General features: G+C 43.0%; 1 protein-coding gene across 3 annotated transcripts in view; it reads left to right on the plus strand.

The window, feature by feature from the left end:
- Positions 1–915, plus strand: part of BCLAF3 (BCLAF1 and THRAP3 family member 3) — a 41824-nt gene extending 40909 nt beyond the window's left edge. For all 3 annotated transcript variants that reach the window (XM_032226429.1, XM_032226430.1, XM_032226431.1), the window contains one exon: positions 522–915. The gene's annotated coding sequence lies outside the window, so the exon portion shown is untranslated. The remainder of the gene's footprint in view (positions 1–521) is intronic.
- The last annotated feature ends 9453 nt before the right edge of the window (positions 916–10368 follow it).

Raw genomic sequence — 10368 nt, forward strand, 5'->3', positions numbered from 1 at the left:
TCTGTTCTTATGAAAGTTGGACACTGACCCAACTTACATGTCCACCTGTAGTGATCATTGATTGCCATGCTGAGGGCAATATATTTAGTTGATAGCATAGTTAATAAATGTGGAACTGTTTAGGCTGATTGAATGTTTCCAAATAAGTTCTTAGTGTTTTCCTATGGTTAGCATTCATAGTGTTTTATTATCAAAACCACTTTATGTATAAAATTGCATTTTAAAATTAGTTAATGTACAGAAATAAAAATATTGTTAATAGCAAATTCCAGAAACCTAGCAATTGTATACAATTTCGAAGATACTTGATACAACAGCATGTTTTTTCAAATCCCTTTAGAGTTCTTTTGGGTGAAGTTTATGAGGGTTGTTAAATGTAGTGGCACTGGTAAAATTTGGAAATTCAAAATTAGCTTTAGAAAAGCTAAACAAATAAAAATATGAAACAAAAGATTAATACTTTTTACTAACAAATTAGAAACTTTTGTATATATTTAATTTATTTTTTATTCCTTTCACAGGAACTGGACATCTGAACTTCAGTGCTGAAGTAGATAACAAGATTAATGATAGAAGTAACTGCATTAAATAATGCTATCAAGAATTGAAATGGAAAAATAGATCTAATACTTTAACTTTTCTTGATAAAGATAATTTTATTTTTAGTAGTATAATGTTGCAGGTCTTTTCTACAGTTATAATACTGCTTTTCAAAAATAGCTTTCAACTGAACATTGTAGGATTGTCATTTTGTTTCTTGTAAAGAGAAGTCGGGGAGGGGGGAATCCCACCGAAGGAAATCTTTATTTATTATCATTTTTCCTCTAAGCATGTTTTTGTTGCTAGGAATTATTATACATAAAGTTTATATGTTTAAAGTTTATTTGCTTAAATAATAAAAAAACAAAACAATTATTTACAGCCTGTGATATACGAAACCATATTGTGCCTTTCCTAAAATCTTTGGGTTAATGTACTTCTAAGCTGATATGATGATGGAACCTTTAAGTATCCTCTCATTAACTACATATACAGGACAAGCAGATTCCATGTGGAAGAGATAGTCCCTAAGGTATTCTGATGCTAAATGCTATAAAGTTTTATATATAAAAACCAGCATTCCAGATTGAACTACTGTAGAAAACCCACCAATAACTACTATTGTTATAGGATAGGCATTACATTATAATGGCAATTTTTACCTGTTAGCATTCTGATTGCCATATTTAATGTCATTTGTATTTTCCAGGTCATTTTCAAAGACAATTCTATACAATGTGTTATATAATCTAGTATAGATAGTCCTTCAAAGAAGACATTGTTATGCTGTTCATCTATGAACACAGAGGTCGTTTTGCAGTTCCATTCTAGAAGCACAGAGTCTAGCACAATGGGAGCACAGAAGTTCTTCATAACAATAATTGTGGGTGTTATTCTGGGATTCCACCCATACTTTTCTACCAGTTTTTTTGATATATGAATCTGTCCTCAAAGCTGGCATAGGCTTTGTAGCACAGTATTTGCTAGTAGGTTCTGTCAGCAGCCGCAGCTTCTATTTCTCTTGGCTGGATGTCACAGTGGCATAGGGTTTCCTTCGGTGTCTTTGTAGTACTTGTTTGAATGACCTTGAAGTCTCTTTCCAGTCTCCACCACAGAGCAACTGGTGAAGCATACAGTGGCCTTCCATTCTAATAATGTGTCCCAGGTGTCTAAACATGTGGTAAAAGATGGTGAGTTATCTCCAGAGCTTCAATGAAATGGGCCACCAACCTATGCTGGAGGAAGACTTCCCAAGTCATATCTATTTACTAATGACTATCCGTATTCTATTGATGATAATCACCTGAAATAAAGTAATCTCTCCCACACAATGGGGAGGTGTTAAATAGTAGTATGGAGATAGGTAAGCCGCTTATATAGTGGAATAACCAAGAATCTTCTCTCAAGTTCCTGCTTCCCATATAAAATAGTGCTTCAAGCAGTCAGTGGAATCAGTACAACCATAGTCCTTCCAATTTTTGGATGTCATAGTCAGTGGCATCAGAAACTGTTAGTATTAGTAGTATTAGTATAAGTTTATTTATAGGCCGCCCTTTTCCCTGAGGGGACTCAGGGCGGCTTACAACTTATGTAGGAGGGGATACATACAATGACGTATAGAACAATACATAATTAAAAAAATAGAGCAACATTCATCATTCGGGTGGGGACGGATTATAATCTTTAACCCCAGGCCTGACGGGATAGCCAGATCTTGAGGGCTGTGTGGAAGGTCTGGAGGGTGGTGAGGGTACGAATCTCCACGGGGAGATCGTTCCAAAGGGTCGGAGCTACTACTGAAAAGGCTCTCCTCCGTGTAGTTGCCAGTCGACACTGACTGGCAGATGGAACTCGGAGGAGGCCCAATCTGTGAGATCTGATAAGTCGCCAGGAGGTAATTGGCAGGAGGCGGTCTCTCAAGTACCCAGATCCACTACCATGAAGGGCTTTATGGGTGGTAAGTAGCACCTTGAAGCGCACCCGGAGATCAACAGGTAGCCAGCGCAGCTCGCGGCTGAAAGACATGGTGTTATTACATGTTGAGAGACATGTAATAACACCAAGGAAGAAACACTGGTCTTTCAGGTATTGAGAAAAGTCATTCAGTAGAGTGACCCATGCTCTTTCTGAGTTGTGCCTAAACCTTAATTTAAAATGGAAAGGAACAAAATAATCCACTTCAAGGTATTTGTGTTGCTTTAAAGGCCAGTGGCATCAAACACATATTTACTTCTTAATGTTGCCATTCACATTCCTTCTACATTTTTGAAGAAACAAATACTGTGAATCCCACCTGAAGCTCATTTTTCTATGTTTATACCGGGACTTGTGTGAACAACAGCTATATGGGGTAGGCACATAAGTCGCAGATCTTCTGAGTGACATTGCTAATTTGTGGCTGAGTGGTGTAAAAATCTCTTGTTAGTGTCTGCATGAAGGAAAAGTTCAGTACCTTTCTAAACATTTCAAATAGAAATATATACAAATAACAGTTAAAATAGTTTATTTGCACTGTAACGAGAGGACAGAATTCCCCTTGAATTCTCCTGCTCCTTTGGGTTTTTCCAGATTCAATACTAAATAGGAGTTATGAGTATTGCATTCAAAATATATTAATGATTTAATATGATATTTACAAGTAAATACGATTTTAAAAATAATTTTATTAAAACTACTTTCTGTAGGGTAGGAAGCATCTGTTATAGTAAATCAGCATATAAATCATGTTAATGTCAAGTTTCCGACTAATGAACCCAACCAAAGCGAGCACCTTCAAGAGTCATCGATGTCTAAATGTAAAATACAAAACTTTATTGAGTACATCATTTCGGCCCTTATGAAAGCAAAACCAGCTCTACCTAATTGCCATCCAAACCCACATAATTACAGTATAGATTTCTGCCCCCTATTAGTGCAGATCACACTGTCCAATTGAATGTCATTGTATTGTTATGAGAAAAAGTCTCTAGTCTTGGCAAACACCGAAGTTTCCTTAGCTGTCATGGCTCTGCCTCTTGAAGTCTGGAGTCTGCATTCCATCTCACCCTTCCCTCCCCGCTGGTTCTTCGGCAAGTTGATGAGTGTTAATGGTTGCCATTGCAACAGTATACACGCTTCAAGCTTGACATGTAGGCTTCTTGAGAGACTAGGCTGAAAGCAAATACAGAAGAATCCCAAGAAATAATTTATTGTAGCAAACAAATTCATTATGAAAGAATTGTAGCAGGCAGTGAATATCTTAATACAAGTTCTATTTATAATCATGCTCAATTTTTTTTACATCTTTTTTGAACAGGAGAATATACTTAATGGTAAATGTAGTGCCAGAGTAGTTTACTTTTGTATGTGAGAACTATAATAGACCAAAGGAACAGTCTAATTTCCTTTCATATCCCAGTAATTTGATCAGATATATTTAAGCATAAGGATTCACTTACATTTTTCTGTTTTTGTCCTAAACATTGGTCTTGAGGCACTTCAGTGTGAAAAGCCTGTTTGGTTATATAATGCTAGTGCTATGCACTACTAGAAGAGCTTTCAGGTTTGAAGAATTCAAAGTCTATTTTCTGAATATTGCAGATGCTTCCCTTTCATAAGTTGTGAGTGTCAGAAGTAAAGCACCAGACTGTCTCAAATCCCATATTTATTTTCTCTAATTAGTGGCTGATAAAAGTGAAGTTCTGTGTTATCACTTTTATATAATAAATCAACCTATAAGTACTTTTTTCAGTAAGTAGGGAAGCTTAATGCTTTTGTTAAGTCATGATTCTACATTCCATTGCCATACGCTAAATAAATTCCATTCCGTTATTTTTTATTATTACTATTAGATTTTTATCAGACTTTATCTACTATCTCAAAAGTGCTGTAATACTCCTGTTTCTCCCCACAATGTCTGAGATGGGTTGGGCTGAGAGAGACTGACTGGCCCAAAGATGTACTATATTCTCCTTTATTGAAACTTCGATAAGAAAATGTAAAGAATCATAGAGATAACTTGTTGAAGGAATAGATGGATGAATTGTTAAGGGAGGGAAAAAAAGATGTCTCTGTTCTGGGAAAGTGGAAAGCAGAAAAAGGAAATTCTGTCTTGATTTTATTTGGTATAACAATGGACATAAATAATCTGACAAGCTTTATAATTCTGTTATATCCTACAGCAATGAACTATCATCAAGTAAATTGTTATTTTTTCCTGTACGCTGCTTGGAGAGTCCAAGCATGGGTTAAATTCTGCCTGACTACCCTGGACTGAATTGAAAGATCTTTAGCCATGCCTCCTCTTCAGGCTCCTCAGATTTTTTCAATTCAGCCTAGCCCAAGGACATGTTTTAAGTGGTTCCAGACTATCAACAGAAATTTAACCTTAACTTGGACTTTCCAACCAAATTCTTCATCCTGCAAAGAAATAAGGTCTGCCTTTCAGTTCTTGTATTTGAGCCTATTGCTGCTATTTGCTACCGGCGCTTGTTCCGGGCTTCTCTGGGTGCGCATGATCCCTTTAAATTGCTGGGCGATGCGAGCCGGCTTGGGAGCTGCTGCGATCGCCCTTTATCTTCGTGCAGTGGTCAGCGCGAGAGGGCCCAGCTGCTTGCGATATACTTGAGTGTTTGGCGTGATGGTCAGTGGTGCGAGGATCCAGCAGTTCACACCATCGCTTTGCAGATTTGAATTTTGGTGCCATTTTCCCAGCAGTTAGTCATCACGGTGGCTATTTTGGTTAAGGGAAAAACTTCCAGCAGCCATTTTGTTTGCAGTTTTGCCACATTTTTCCCTTCCATTAGTGAGTCAGCATTGGAGAGTGGTGACAGCACGATTTATTCTGTCCGGCAGTCAGTCGCTCCCCATCCCACTGATTGTTAATTGATCATTAACAGCGAGCTGTTGGTCCTTGCCTTATGCCTCCCTCCAGCTGTTAACCCTGCAGGGACTGGGAGGATGGATCTCACCCCAGAGGTTTCCTCGTGGCAGCAGCAGCTTAATTACTCATTTCAGCCATCAATCTTCATGACTCTGAATCAGCAGCTGCAGCTACCCTCACATCCCCAACTGTGTTCCAGGTAGAGAGTGGTGCCCAGACTACCCTTCCTCACAGCATAATGGCAGACAACACTAATCAAGAGGCAATGCAGCCAGGGCCCTCTAGCAGCAAGAGCCTTACCAGACAGGCTAGCAAAGCAGCCTCAGAGGCCCTCAGCAGACAGAGCCAGGCTGAGGGAAAAGAAAGGAACAAAGCCCCAAGAGTTTGGTGCCCCAGGCGCCAAAAAGCACCAGAGAAACAACCTGAACAAGCCCAGCAACAACCGGTGGCTAGTTCTCCAATTCCTGCAGTGGAATCACCAGAGGCTCCAGCTCCTACTAATCAGGACCCACCATGGTCAGATAGTGAGGACGAGGGCCAGGAATTTTCATCAGATGACTACTCTGAGTCAGTTAACTCCCCTAGACCATCCATGGGAGATAATGCTGATTTGTTTCATTGTTCATTAGAAGCAGAGGGTTCTCCAGTTTTATCACTGGCTCCACAACATCCTCTGCCCTGCTGGGCCACTAAGCATAGGCGGCCTGTAGAAGACCAAGGGCCAGCTCTCTCCCCTGAAATGCAGGAAGTCATAGCCAAGGCTATATCCCAGGGCATTTCAGAGGGCCTCAAACAACGTGCCAAGTGACCTCGCAGGTCCAGGTCTTCTTTCTCTAGGGCTGTTCCTTCAGAGGCTCCCCAGGGATCCACCTCTCCCCATTACTCACTGGACAGCAAGGATTCGGCTGTAGATGAGGAGGTCCTCCCAGAGCAGGAATTTTCCGGGGATGAGGGAGCTGTCATGGATAAGCCAGCCTTTATTGGGTTGTTTAAACATGCTTCGTTTAAAACAATCTTGAGCAAAGCTAAAACAGCTACTCGTATGGGAGTAACTGCCACTGATCTGGCTGCAGTAGACCCCGCTAGGGTCTGATGGGTCTTTTTTGAGGAACTAGTTGTTCCCCAGGAGATTGTGCCAGTTCCTAAGTTATTTTTGAACATAATGCAGTGACAGTGGGTTCAACAGGGCACTCTAGCTACATCTGGTAGCAATGATAAAAAGCTTTATATGATGGATGCCTCCCTGGAGGATTTATTAAAATTACCTCAGGTGGATCCTCCGGTTCAAGCCCTTACATCCTCCTCAGTCTTGCCTCCTGACCTATTAGAGGGCTTGAAGGCAGAGGACAAGAGATCAGAAAGGGCATGTCACAAGACCCATCAGGCGGCTGCCTGGGCCATTAAGACAGCCACCTCGGCGTCTTTCATGTCCAGGGCATCTCTCCTCTGCCTCAGACAGATATCTGTCAAGGTTCCGACAGATGACACCAAACTGAGGCAGGAGTTCAATAAGGTCTTAGCGGCAGCAGAATACACTGTGGATGCCACCCTCAACTCCACTAAGTTTGCCTCCAGGGTCCTAGCCTCAAATGCCACCACCAGGCGGCTCTTGTGGCTTTGCCACTGGAACGCTGACATGAGGTCCAAGTGGAAGTTGGCCTCTGCCCCCTTTAAAGGAGGGAAGCTTTTTGGGGAGGCCTTGGACCCTGTCCTAGTCGAAAACAAGGACAAAAAGAAAGTTACGCCATCCGTCACCAAGAAAGCAGAGCGCAAAGGCTCTGGTTATTTTAGAAAGCAGTTCTTTCATTCCTCAGAACTGTCCACTAGCACTGGTCAGTACCACCGCCCATACAGTCAGGGACCAGACTGGTCACAAGACCGTCAACCCTTTTGAGACAGGGCCAGACAGCAATCCTTCTCTAAGCGGCCCTTTCGTGGCAGATCAGGCTCTAGGCCTTTCCATCTCTATAAGTGACAGCTAGCTGATGGCTCCCATCGGAGGGCGCCTGCGCTTATTTCAGGACCGATGGGAGCAGACTACGTCAGACCATTGGGTACTTCAAACAATGCGCCTGGGTCTGACTCTAGAATGTATTTCCCCCCCCCCTGCCACTTCATTTGCTGCCCCACTCCCTTCTCCCCAGCCAAACGGTCCCTAATGGAGCAAGAGATCCAGCACCTTCGGGAGATCAGGGCAATAGAACCAATACCAGCAGGTCAAGAGGGGTCAGGTTTTTACTCGATCCTGTTCTTGTCCCAAAGAACTCTGGAGGGTGGAGGGGGATATTAGACCTCAAAAGACTAAATTACCATCTAGCATACAAATGCTTCAAAATGCAGTCTCTCCAGTCGATCTTGAGCTGCATCAGGCCAGGGGATCTACTAATATCAATAGATCTCCGAGAAGCGTACCTTCACACCCCTGTCCGCAAGGCCCGCAAGGCCCACCTATGCAGGAACGTATTAGCAATACAACACTAACATTCGGCCTCTCATTGGCCCCCAGGACATTTACAAAAACTCTGGCAGCCGTGGTAGTGTCCCTGAGGTCACGTCCAGTGAGACTTCAAGCATATCTGGATGACATTCATCATACAATCACCGTCCCACCAGCAAGCGGTCCAAGACCTCCAGATGACCATGAGAGCCCTGCAAGACCACATTCTCCATCAACAGGGACAAAAGCCATCTCACTCCCACCACCAAGTTGCTGCATCTCGATGCCATAATAGACACTATAAGTTGCCAAGTCTTTCTGTCGTAGGAGCGGATCTCCAGCCTCAGACAACTGATCTTTCAGGTGAGAACCTCACGGACAGCACCCATCGTCCTGCTGTTGAAATTGCTGGGCAAGATGATCTCTTGCCTATCAATAGTACCGTGGGCGAGACTACATTCATGACAATTGCAATAGTGCCTTTCATCCCACCAAAGGGCCAAGAAGAGCAACTCCCCTTTTCCAATCCCGGTTCCCCTCAAGCTCCAGCAGTCCCCTGAGGTGGTGGGATTCCTGGAGTTTACTTTAGCAACCCGCCCCCACTTGCAGGGGAATGGGGTCTCTTCTGTTGGTCTGCCAGAGGACTCTAAGGGACTTTTATTAGGTTTCAGAAGGGTTTTCCTGAGGATTTGATAGTTTGACCGAGGTTTCAGTTGCCACTAGGAATAAAGCTACAGCAACAGTTCAAATTGTTCCTGTGCAGACTTTCTGGGCACAGATCCTGGTACGTCCCTAGTTTTCAGAAGGCTCAGGAGGATGACGCATCAGACAAGATGCCTAGATCACTGTTGGCAAAAAACGTGGAGCAAACGACTGGACGTTTGCCTATCTATTTCAATATGGATAGCAAAAAAGGTTCATTTCTCTGTCCTTATTGTGTCCCTTGGATTTTGGCAACCCAGTCCTTTTTGGGTCAGAAGGGATTGATGGAACGTTTGTGAAATTCTATGGACTATTCTTGGCATTCAGTGAATAAAATCACTTGAATTCACTATGTTAGACTCCAGGTTCTTTGGAGAACTTTGATGCACAGTCATATGATGTTATCCAGACTGAGTTCAAGCATGTTAATCCAAGGAAGTGAACAGGATTCTCAAAAGTTGTAGGTATGGCTCCCTGTATATTGCTGATTCATTAATGTAAGTGGATCCACATGGCAGTAAATTCCTCTTGGACAGAGAGCAGTTTCACCTGCTCTTCAAGACACCATCTTTGGATCCAAGCAATCTGGATAAATTTTCTTCAGTCATCACCCTTTCCTTTTAGGGAAGATTGTTGAGAAAGTGATTGGCTTCCAGCTTCATAGGATCCATAGGAAGCAGATTATATGAACCCTTCCAATTGGAATTCAGATAGGGATGGTTTGGCCACACTTGTTGACTACGTGGCGAATGTGTGATGGGTTGGCACATCCTGGATCTCTAAGTGGCCTTCTGTACCATCACCATGGTGTCCTGGGTGATTGGGCTGGGAGAGATGGGCAACAGTTAGCAGTGCTTCTTCAAAAGCTAGTTGCATTCAGTGTTGATGGAAGAGATGTGATTGAGCTCTAGGCCGCTGCTTTGCAGGAAGCCTCAGAACTTACCCTTTTCCTCCTTTTTCATTATTTACATGAAGCCATTGGTGAGGTCATCTGTTGGTATGAAATATCATCAATATGCTGATAATACCCAGTTGTATGCTTCAGCCCTCAGCCATCCAAATCAAAGGTTGGTTGCTCCCGGTTTGGCCCAACTGGTAGTGGTAATCTGGTCTGGGTCGCAGAACCAGCAGCGACCCAGGCTGGCCATGCTTCCGAACCGGTTTCCCGGTCTCTGTTGCCAGCATCTTTTTTATTAGCTTTTAATGGTCTTTATGCATGTGCAGAACCATTTACAGTGAACTGTGCATGCGTGAGCAACACAGAGAGAGCCAAGGTGGCGCAGTGGTTAAATGCAGCACTGCAGGCTACTTCAGCTGACTGCAGTTCTGCAGTTCAGCTGTTCAAATCTCACCGGCTCAGGGTTGACTCAGCCTTCCATCCTTCCGAGGTGGGTAAAATGAGGACCCAGATTGTTGTTGGGGGCAATATGCTGACTCTGTAAACCACTTAGAGAGCGCTGAAAGCCCTATGAAGCGGTATATAAGTCTAACTGCTATTGCTATTGCCAGCGTGCAAGCGAAGCGAACAGGTATCGGTTTGTGTAGGAACCCATCCCAGATTCAAATGGTTGTTGAAGTTCTGTCCCAGTGTCTGGATTGTGTGAAGATCTTCATGGAAAACAGGTGTCAGCCGGATCTCCAGCATGGGTTTTTTCTTTCATGCTTGCTTGCTATCGGCTGCCATAGTAATGGGGAGGGGGGGTGGCATTGGGGTTTGGGAAGTGTGCTGGTGTGATAAAGGCCCTTGTGAACTAAAAGGGAGGTTTGCTCTCAGGAATTACTGCTCTGCTGTATGGAGTTGTTTACACCCAGTCAAGGCCAACTGTGT

This window comes from Thamnophis elegans, chromosome 11 (genome assembly GCF_009769535.1).
Source record: "Thamnophis elegans isolate rThaEle1 chromosome 11, rThaEle1.pri, whole genome shotgun sequence".
NCBI lineage: Eukaryota > Metazoa > Chordata > Lepidosauria > Squamata > Colubridae > Thamnophis > Thamnophis elegans.